Genomic DNA, 9,679 nt, shown 5'->3' with positions numbered 1-9,679 from the left:
GTGCATTTGTGCCACCCACTTTCCTTAGTGCTCCAGAATATTCTAGACAAGGGTAGACCCAAAGTGAGTTGTTTCTGCTAGACCTTGTTCCCTAAGCTCTGGGTAGGAGCTATCTTATTGGGTCTAAACCGTTCACTTCCGGACAGGTCCAGGAACCTCGGATGGCATGGCCGCTTCTGGCCACCAGTCTAATGTTCGCTAAGGATGGTCCCTCAAGCATTTTCTTTTCCTTTCTCAATAGCACGAGTCTATGCTTTGCAGTCATGGACCAGAGATTCCAGCTCTGCAGGGCACTGGGAGTGACTGCAGGGAGCTGGCGGTGCCACACACGCCTCCTGAGGTCACCAGGACTGGAGTCTGTTCTTCATCCTCTGCTTTCACAACCCTGAGGAGAGCAGGGCCGGCTGAAAGTCGCCATCTGTCACACTGGTGGACAAGTTTGTCTGGGCCCTGGGGTTGGCCGGCAAGGTCAATTGTGCGGCAGGACACCTGGCATCCACCACCCAGGCGACAGCCTCGGTGGTAGCCGTGCTTTCCTGTGCGGCCACTGCAGTGTGTAGGATGCTGATAAGGGAACAATGGAGCAGAGGAAAAAGAGGCAGCACCAGGCGGGACAATGAGCAGCGGCAGGGACTCTCCAGGCTGTGGCTCAAGAAGGATTTGCGAGTCCCAGAAGCGACAAGAGACTGCTCCCTGGGCACTGTAAGCTCTGGTCCCTGGGGGAGCTGCTCGCCTCAGTCAGCCTCCCAGCCTCTCCTCTTTCCATCTCGGATCAGACAGAGCCACTAACCCAAGAAGGGCCCTTGAAACCTTCCCCCGGGGGACAGGTAGATGGAAAGAGCTCCTGTGGTAGCCCAGGGCTAGCTTCTCCAATTCTTTCCCCTGTCCCCCAGTCATCAGGGCATGAACTAGGGACAAGAATTGACACACAACCTTCAAGTATAACATTGAACATTAATGGGTTAAATTCCCCAATCAAAAGACACAGACTAGGGCCAGGGAATTGGCTCGGCAGGTGAAATCATTTGCTGCGCAAGCCTGACAACCTGCCTTCAATCCCCCAGGGTCCGTGGTGGAAGGAATGGACCAACTCCTGAATATTCTCCTCTGGATTCCATGCCCAGGCACTGCCACATGCTATACACACACACACACACACACACACACACACACACAGAGAGAGAGAGAGAGAGAGAGAGAGAGAGAGAGAGAATTTATTCAAAAGACATAAGCAAACAGGAGGGATCGAGAATCAAGAGGCATGTATTTGTTATCTTCAAGAAACATACTTCACCATCAAAGACAAATACAGCCCATGAGAGGGCTTTCCATCCCAGCCTGTAAGTTAGACTGGGGGACAAGCAAGACCCCAGGCAGGGCTGATAGTTACTCTGATAGGCTATCCTGTGGAAGCTTGTGCCCAACAGGAGACCAAGATGCCTTGTGGCTAAATGATCCACAGATAGCAATCCAGGGGTCTCCTGGAGGTTCAGTCATCTTTCGGCCAAGATAGGCTATTGATGATAGCAATGCTGTCACTGGCAACTGTGAAACACAAGTGTGGTGGACATAAAGTCACAACCCTGTGGGGTAGAGCCACTGCAGACCCAGTTCAAGGTGCCTTGAGAGTCTGTTGTCCCTCCCTGGTCACAGGGCAGAGTATTTTGGGGGCTGGCCTGGCTCTTCATTGCCAAGCCCATATTTTGCAAATTGGGCCTTAGAGTAGTTTGGAAGAGGTGAACAGCAGCATTATAATAAAGAAGAAAGAGGAGAGTGAAGCCAAGCACGTGCTGGGCCAAAGACATGTGTGCACCATGAGGTTGGGTGTCCAGGATCTGTACCTATGGCAAAGTATCAGCTGCCGCACTGCTTCAGAGGACTAAAGACCCTGTGTGCTGTTTCTCAGACTGGAACCAAAGAGAGATTGTTGCACTGCGTCCTCCGGAAGAGAGCAGACTCTGAGGCTATAGCTGAAGGGTCTCACTGTCCGCAGCCAGCAGTTCTAGGCCATTGCTGGGAGCCTTTCGCCGTAAAGCCAGAATACAGATAGAGGCTGGTCAGCCGAGGCCACGAGGGACCAGCGAGCCAGGTCCAAGGATACATACAGCCTTGTGCATCTGAGCTTTGGGAAGGGCATGTTTTAGCATGTTAGAGAGGCAGGGGGATGTGTGCCCTACAACTCTCAGCCTCCCCTGATTCTGTCTGCTCCTGGTAAGGTGCCAGGGAGCAATGAGTTACAAGTTCTCCCCTGGGGAAATCTAGGAGGTCTCCATGTGTGGCCTTAGTCCCCTCTACCTCTGTGCTGAGCTGCGCACCCCAGTGGAATACTACCTTCCTATGAGTGACAAGATGTCAGAAAGGCCTCTTGTCTCCCTCCATCCTGGTCTGGCTTAACCCAGAGTGTTCTGGGTCACAAGGTAGTCACACTTGACTACCACGGGGCTGTGCTAGCTCTGTGATGTGTGTTATATCTAAAATTCATCTGGGCTAAGATGAGCGTTGATGGGCCCTTTGCTGGCAGGAGCCAAGGAAAGGTGGCCCCTGAGGGCCTCCAGCCCTTTGTCCCGAGCACATTCAGCTTTCGAGGAAGTTGCACACAGGATAAACGCTGTGGGGGGGGGGAATCTGGAGTCTTTGGTGTGCCACTCCCTCGGTGAACCCCAATAGGTTATGGGCTGTGCTGGATCATTTCCCAGCAGTCCCTTCCCCATGCAATCAAGGACAGAGCGCGGAGCCCCTATTACGGGCTGTTTTGTCAGCACTTGGCATGCAACCGTGGAGGTGACACCAATTACTTGTGTCACAGCTTCTGGGGAAGACGGAGATGCATGAAAGCCAGCTCAGGGTCATCCATCAAGCCTGGAGGGGGCTGAAGGCCTGTCGAGGTGACAGGGAATAGAGGGAAGCAGGGTCTCTCAGGGCACGGAGTTGGCAAAGTGTGTTCTAGCAGCAGAATTGATGCCTCTGCAGGCAGATGGGCCAGAGTGAGATAAGAAGGACTTTGGGGGTTAGGTGTCAGGTCACAGTGTCACCCCGTCCCCAGGCCTGCACGACTACACACATAACTGAGCTATGAGTTACCGTTTCCTCCTCCAAACACCCCTTAACTCTCAACTCTTCCTGTCAGAGCACCCTGTTTCTTTGGAAAGCCAATTACATGCTGCCTCTTATATGAGGTCTCTCCAGCGTGAGCCCCATCCCTGTTAAAATGTGTTCTGTAGGAGTCCTGCACCCCTAAGCTAAATTATATTTAACCCGTTGAAGTAATAGCTACCTTACATTTTCTGCAGCATTGTCCATACCTGCTGTCATACTATCGGATTCTCGTGACCACGTGGCAGATAGGAATGAAGCCAGTGTTGGTAGATGGGTCAACTGAGGCTCATCAAAGGTGTTAACTCACCTCAAATCATGCTGTCAGTACACATACAGTCTGGAATGTAGTAGCAGCTGGGCAAAGCTGGCACAAAGAAATGAGAGCTCATCCTCTGATCCCTGCTGACCTGCTACTGTACCTATCGAGACCATGTGTTGTTAGACTTCCTGGAGAGAGCAGGCAGCTGGAGTCACCTTGTCCAAGAAGCCCTAGGGTCCTGAAGATAGTCTGGGATCTGGTGGCATCTTCCAGGGGAGGGAGAAGTTCTTAGACTCCTCCTCAGCATGCCTTTACTTTTAGCTGTTACAGCCCATGGTCCCTGGCACCTCTTCATAAGAGCCACGGACAGCAAGGTTTTCCTGGTGCTCTACCATCAAATGTATTCATTCCTTGTCTCACTGCTGTTATATATATATACATATGAATGATGCAACATAAAGGAGGAACATCTACTTTAGCTCTTAGTTTCGGGGTCATCCAGTCAGTTGTGAGGTGGGGAGATATGGTGTCAGGAATAGCTTGGTCCCTGTTGGAGACAGTGTGAGACAATCATTCCCTTCCTGGTACCCCACCAAGAAGCAGAGAATAGGACTCGGAATAGGAATCAGAACCAGGCTCAGCGGCCTACCCGGCAGTGATCAGCCTTTATCAGTCAAGCCCCACCTCCTAGAGGTTCCACAACATTTCTAAACAGCGCCACCAGCTAGCTGAAGGCCAGGTGTTAAGGCACATGAGTCTGTGAGGGCACGTTTCACAGTCACCGGCTTTTTTGTTTTTTGTTTTTCCTCCAGCCTGTTCTGAGGGCCAAAGGATACTAGGTGGGGCTTCATAAAGCACAGAAGACCCTGAGCTATGGAGAGTGTAGGTCTCAGCCAAGGTCAAGGCAGGCAACAGATGGAGGAGCCCAGGCTCTGAGCCAGAAATCACCAGAGTTTACAGAGTGCTAGCACAATGTAATGATGTAGCAACAGAGAGAGGCCAGGCACTCCAGTAATTCAGAGATGGGAGGGGCTTCCCAGACTTTGTGGGTGACTTGGAGGAGTGAAGGAACATCCAGTTTATCTAGAAAGAACTGACCCCTAATTCACATCTCTGAGCTTCCAGTATTCCTTACGGTCTTTCTAGAGGGCAACAAGGGATGAGCTATCTTCCATCTTTGCTGCATATTCTTCACCCAAGAAACCAGTTTCACTGCCAGTATTAGGCGATGCTCCAGTCCCCATGCCCTTCAAAGATTAGCCAAGTAACAATGGTGCATGCCGCCCCAAAGATCAGCAGATGACTGGCTTCTGTCATCAAGGAAGTAGAAGACAGAAGAATGATAGTGACATGACCAATGACTCCCAACCTGTGCTAGAGAAGGGCTCCAAAGCAATGCCCTCATACCCACATCACCCTGTTATAGACCAAGTCACCTGTACCCTGGTCTGCTGGCCAGGGTGCCAAAGGCTTCCCCTGGTTTTCCTCCCCTTTTCCTCCAGCCCTGGGTTCAGCTCACCTTCAAACTCTAAAACTCAACCAATGTCCCCAAGTCTACGGTGTAGGCACCCCTGACTAAGCACCCACAGCTGCAGCAGAGGTGCGCAAGGAGTGGGAAACGCAGCCATCAGCACTTCTATTTACAGCGACCCTGTAGTGTTAATTAATTAAAGCCTGTGTCTCTGAGAGATAGACATAATGGTATTCTTGCTTAAAGCTGGGGGAGGTGGCTGTGGCTTTGGGCTCAATCCAACCCTTAGAAGGAAAACATGGAAGCAGGGTTTGGGGGTTACAAGAAAGGGAAGTGGGCACCTCCCTTCCCACCACCTCTTTGTGGCCACACACTTGAGTAAATCGCTGAAAAGGGCTTTCCACCCCTTTCCTCCTGCTTAGCAGGCGGTGGGGGAGGGGCTTCCATGTTGCCAGCAGAACACACTGATGAGGGGAAGGAGGGCGGCAGGACTACAGAGAAGATGCGCATCGGCTTCAGGAGAGCATAATAGGGAGGCTTCAGCGTGATGTATGGTTCTGGGGACATTATTAATGATTTGCTGATTTTTACCTTTAAAACCTTTGGGCAGATTATTTATTATGTCCTTGGCGTGTCTATGATCTATGGAGGGTTCACTAATCTCTGAGCACGCCCCCCTCATGTCCCTACCCCTTTACAGTGTCTAATTAGGCTGAGATGCTGCCCTCCCCATCAGGCTCCACCCCACACCTGAGCAGGGAGGAGGCCAGATCTGAGATTCATGTTTTTGCCCCATGGAGCCTGCAGAGTAGGGAATCTGGTTCCTGCACCCAGCTACGCATGAGATTGCTGTGTGACCTTGAACTGAAGCATGACTTTTCTGGGCCTCCTGTCGTGAAGGAGGCTGCTTGAGAGATCAGGCATCAGTTGCAGATCAGAAAGCAGAACATGTGGCCCTGCAGGCACAAAAGTCTCAGACTTGGTGACAGGGAGGAAGAGGAGGACCGGGACACAGTGTGGGCACTCGCAAAGGCTTCGGAGTCCTTCCTCATCCTGGGCCCTCTCTGGGGCTGTTCCACACAAGGCCTTCGTGTCCTTCCAGGAAGGAGAGACTTTGGATTAGCTACTTGTTGGGGACACAGCAGGGATAAGAAGCTAGGTGCAGGGAGAAAGGCCATCTTGGCTGGCAGACCACATGTCTGTGGAAAAGAGGAGAGTACCCCCACCCAACCCCCAGGAGCCCTAAGCCCTCTCCCGGAGCCCCTAGAGTTGCTGGTTCAACTTCCTAACCTGGTAAGTCTCCTCCAGAGGCCAAGTGTATCCTGGTAGCAGCCTTACCCCAGATTGCCAAGGGCTCCTCCTATACCTGTGTTTTGAGGACGTAGTGGGTCTTTGGGCAGGGCTTTGGTGGCCAGCCAGCTGGATGGAGTCCCATCCTGCCTGGGGCCTAGGGAGAGGCCAGGGTCCTGTCTACGATTCGATGTCATTTCTTAAACACTCAAGAACGAGGGTCCCAAAGTCCTGTTGCCACCTCTCCTAACCTATGCTTTTTCTCTCTGAACTGCTGTCAGGTCACTACCTGGGGGGGACATCAGAACCCCTCCTCAGCTAGGCAGATCTTCACTGAACCTCAGCTCCTTCTCTGCCTAGAATCCACTACCCACACGGGGCCCTCCATCCCCCGTGCATGCAGAGTCACATACATGCATGTCCACACATACATACCTCATGACTTATCTTTCTCCTCGTGGGCCCATCACCTCAGATGACAGCCCCTCACCCCTCTAGGACAGACTAATGACGTCAGCTCCAGAGCAACCACACCCTAATACCTGCCCAGAACCTCCAGGAAAACCTCTGTCTGCGATGTCCAGGGTCACTACCGAGGCCATTCCCACTGCCCCTCAGCCTCTTTACCAATCACACTGTGGGCACACACTGGGAGCAACCACTTGTGCAGCAGGAGATGGGGCTCCTGACCAGTGGGTGCAGGATGAGGACTCTAGCTCACATGCATATAAAAGGGGAGAGCAGGCTATGGCTTCCTCTCTGATAGTCACAAGACCTTGCACAGACCAGTGTGACTCAGTCCAGAATGCACCCAACCCTCTCCAGCTTTAGCCTTTTAGGGTGAAAGGCCTCTGGACCCAGAGACCCAGGACCCAGGAGGAAACAGAACCCTGTTTGTCCTGTAGAAACTTTCTTACTCCTACCCATACATTCAGAACTTTTATCATTACAATTACTGTTATTGCTGTTACTTTTTAAAAAAATGTTTATTTTGTGTGTGTGTGTGTGTGTGTGTGTGTGTGTGTGTGTGTGTGTTGGTCACATGTCTGCAGATGCCCTTGGAGACCACCTGATATAGATGCTGGGAACAGAACACAGGTCCTCTGGAAGAGCAGCAAACGTTCCTAACCACTAAGCCATCTCTCCAGCCCTTATTGTTATAGATGGTTTTGTTTGTTTATTGATTGTTTGAGACAAGAACTCACTAAGTAGCTCAGGCTAGCCAGAATCTCGCTATGTAGCCTGAGCTGGCTTCCAGCTTTTAGCAATCTTCCTGTGTCAGCCTCTCTAGTTCTGGGATTGCAGGTATGAGACTCCACAGCCTCTTATGGGCTTGATTCTGAGGTATAGGAAGGGAGCTCAGATGTGCTTAGAAGGCAGAGGCAGGAGAGGAATGCTCACAGCTTCTTGATAGCAGACAAAAACCACTCTGGAGGCTTCTCTTCATTATGGTTCCTGGTGTTGTTTGAGGCCACATGTTCTGTTGGGCCCACATCTCCTGGCAAGCACAAGCCCAGGTGCTGTGGCCTCACAAAGCAGGATGTGAGGCTCAGGCTTGCTCCAGAAAATGAGTCACACCACCCTTCCCTCCCTGCACCCAGCCAGCGCAGCACCTGTCCTCTGGTTCTGTCCTTCCCTGGAACTGCATGATTGACGGGGCTTTGAGATGAGAAGTCACCCAGTTCATCCTGGGCCTGGAGGGAGCTCCAGAACCAGCCTAGGGTTCAGGAAGCAATTCCGTTCTTTCTGGGAATTAACGTGGGGAAGAGTCAAGCACCGAGAGAGGGAGGCACAGGCCCACTTCCCTGGAGCCTTGGATCAAGAGGGAGGCACCCTGCCCCCAGCTCCAGGATAGAACTATACCCTTACAAGCCATTTGAGGTCATCCTAGTGCTAACCAGGCAAGCCCATGGAGCAAAGTTAAAGAGAACTTGGGTGCTGAGCTCAGAGACCTTGGATGCTTCACCCAGACCAGAGAGGTCAGGGTTTCTGGGCCCAGGGCAGACTATCTTCCAGTCCTGAGGAGACCTGATGACCGAGCTAGTAGGCATTTGAGGTTAGTCCAGAAAGGGACAAAGGACTCTTTAGAGCACTGACCATCAAGCCCAGGCCAGGGTGAGTCTATGGGTTCTGGGCAGGCAGACTAGGCTCCCCCAAGGGCAGCTTCAGTTTGGAATTGAGCCTACCTCTTCCTGTAATAGTGGATGAGAGGGAGGGAGAAAGAAGAATGAGGGGCTGTGGTGGAACTAGCCGAGACAAGGAAGAAAGGTGGCTCACTCGGCTTGGGGTGATTCGGTTGGTTACAGCCTAGGTTTGTGTGTTTGTGGATATTGGTTTTACAGAGGCCCAGGTGGCTTAAGCTGTCGGCTGGGCTCTAGGCAGAGGAGTGGGGAGAGGGTCATGGTGGGAGAATGACCTTTACCCACCTAATTGCCTCTCAAGAGATGAGTAGGAAGAGAGACTGACTCTGGCTGACCCACATTGTCCCTTGGGCAGAGCACGTAATGAGGGAGGGCAAGGAAGCCGACCCATCTCCGGGTGTGCATGAATATTTGGGCATGCCTCGAGTAGGCTGTGTGCGTATGTGAGAGCATACACACACATGCACATGTGAGAATGTATGTGTGCTCAAATGTGTGCATGCATGTACACACGCCCAAGTGTGTGCAGGCCTGTGAGCCTGCATGTGTGTACAAGCATGCATTCATGTGACTGGGTCCACCGGTGGAGCTGGACATGGTAAGTAAGCCTCTCCCGGATGCGCAGTCCCAGTGGAGATGCTGAGTGTCTCGTGATTCCATGCAGGCAATGAAGGTAGGTAGGGCTGTTAAGCTGGTTATCCTTGGGTCCTATGCGGTTGACCTCAGACTCCTGAGTCAGAGTGTGACTGGACCAGGCAAGATAGTTCGGCTTCTTGGGCTTTTCCTGTCCACAGAACTGAAAGACAGAGCAGATGGCCTAAGGTTGCACGGGGTACCTCTTCAGGCCTCCCTGTAGCAAAGTGATGCTTGCAGCAAGGCCTTCACAATTTAAGACAGGTCACCTCTCCCCGGGCCATACAAATGGTCAGTGACGCTTGTGTCAATGAGCCTCGGGTGCTGGGATTCGGTGAAAAGAGAGGTGAGGACAAAGGTATATGGTCTGGATGACCAGAGAGTAGTAGGTCTGCTGTTTCCTGTTTTCTGAGGGTTTCTCTAGCCTCTGGACAGACAAGAGATATGGAGCTATGGAGAAGATTTGGGGTCTGGATTCAGCCTCGCCTGCCTAACTGTGTGACCACTTCTCCAGGAAGGCTGTGTGTGTTGGATATAAGGCTGGTCAATTCAGTGGAGTGCCCAATATCATTTAAAAAGGAGAGGAGCCAAAGATCTAACAAGATCAGCCAAGACAGACTCTGGGTGTGAGCCCTAGACACAGGCTCTGGCTCTGTAGACATTGTGAAGCTGTCCCTGTGGGCTGGAACCTCTGATCCCTAACACATGCACAATAAGGGTAGGGCAGAAAGGTTGTTCCTCTTTCTAACCATTCAAGGCTGAAAGGTTTTTGGGTTGCCATGGATACCA

Source organism: Psammomys obesus, unplaced genomic scaffold (genome assembly GCF_907164565.1).
Source record: "Psammomys obesus unplaced genomic scaffold, mPsaObe1.curated_primary_1811, whole genome shotgun sequence".
Classification (NCBI taxonomy): domain Eukaryota; kingdom Metazoa; phylum Chordata; class Mammalia; order Rodentia; family Muridae; genus Psammomys; species Psammomys obesus.
Note: the sequence above shows the minus strand (reverse complement) of the source record.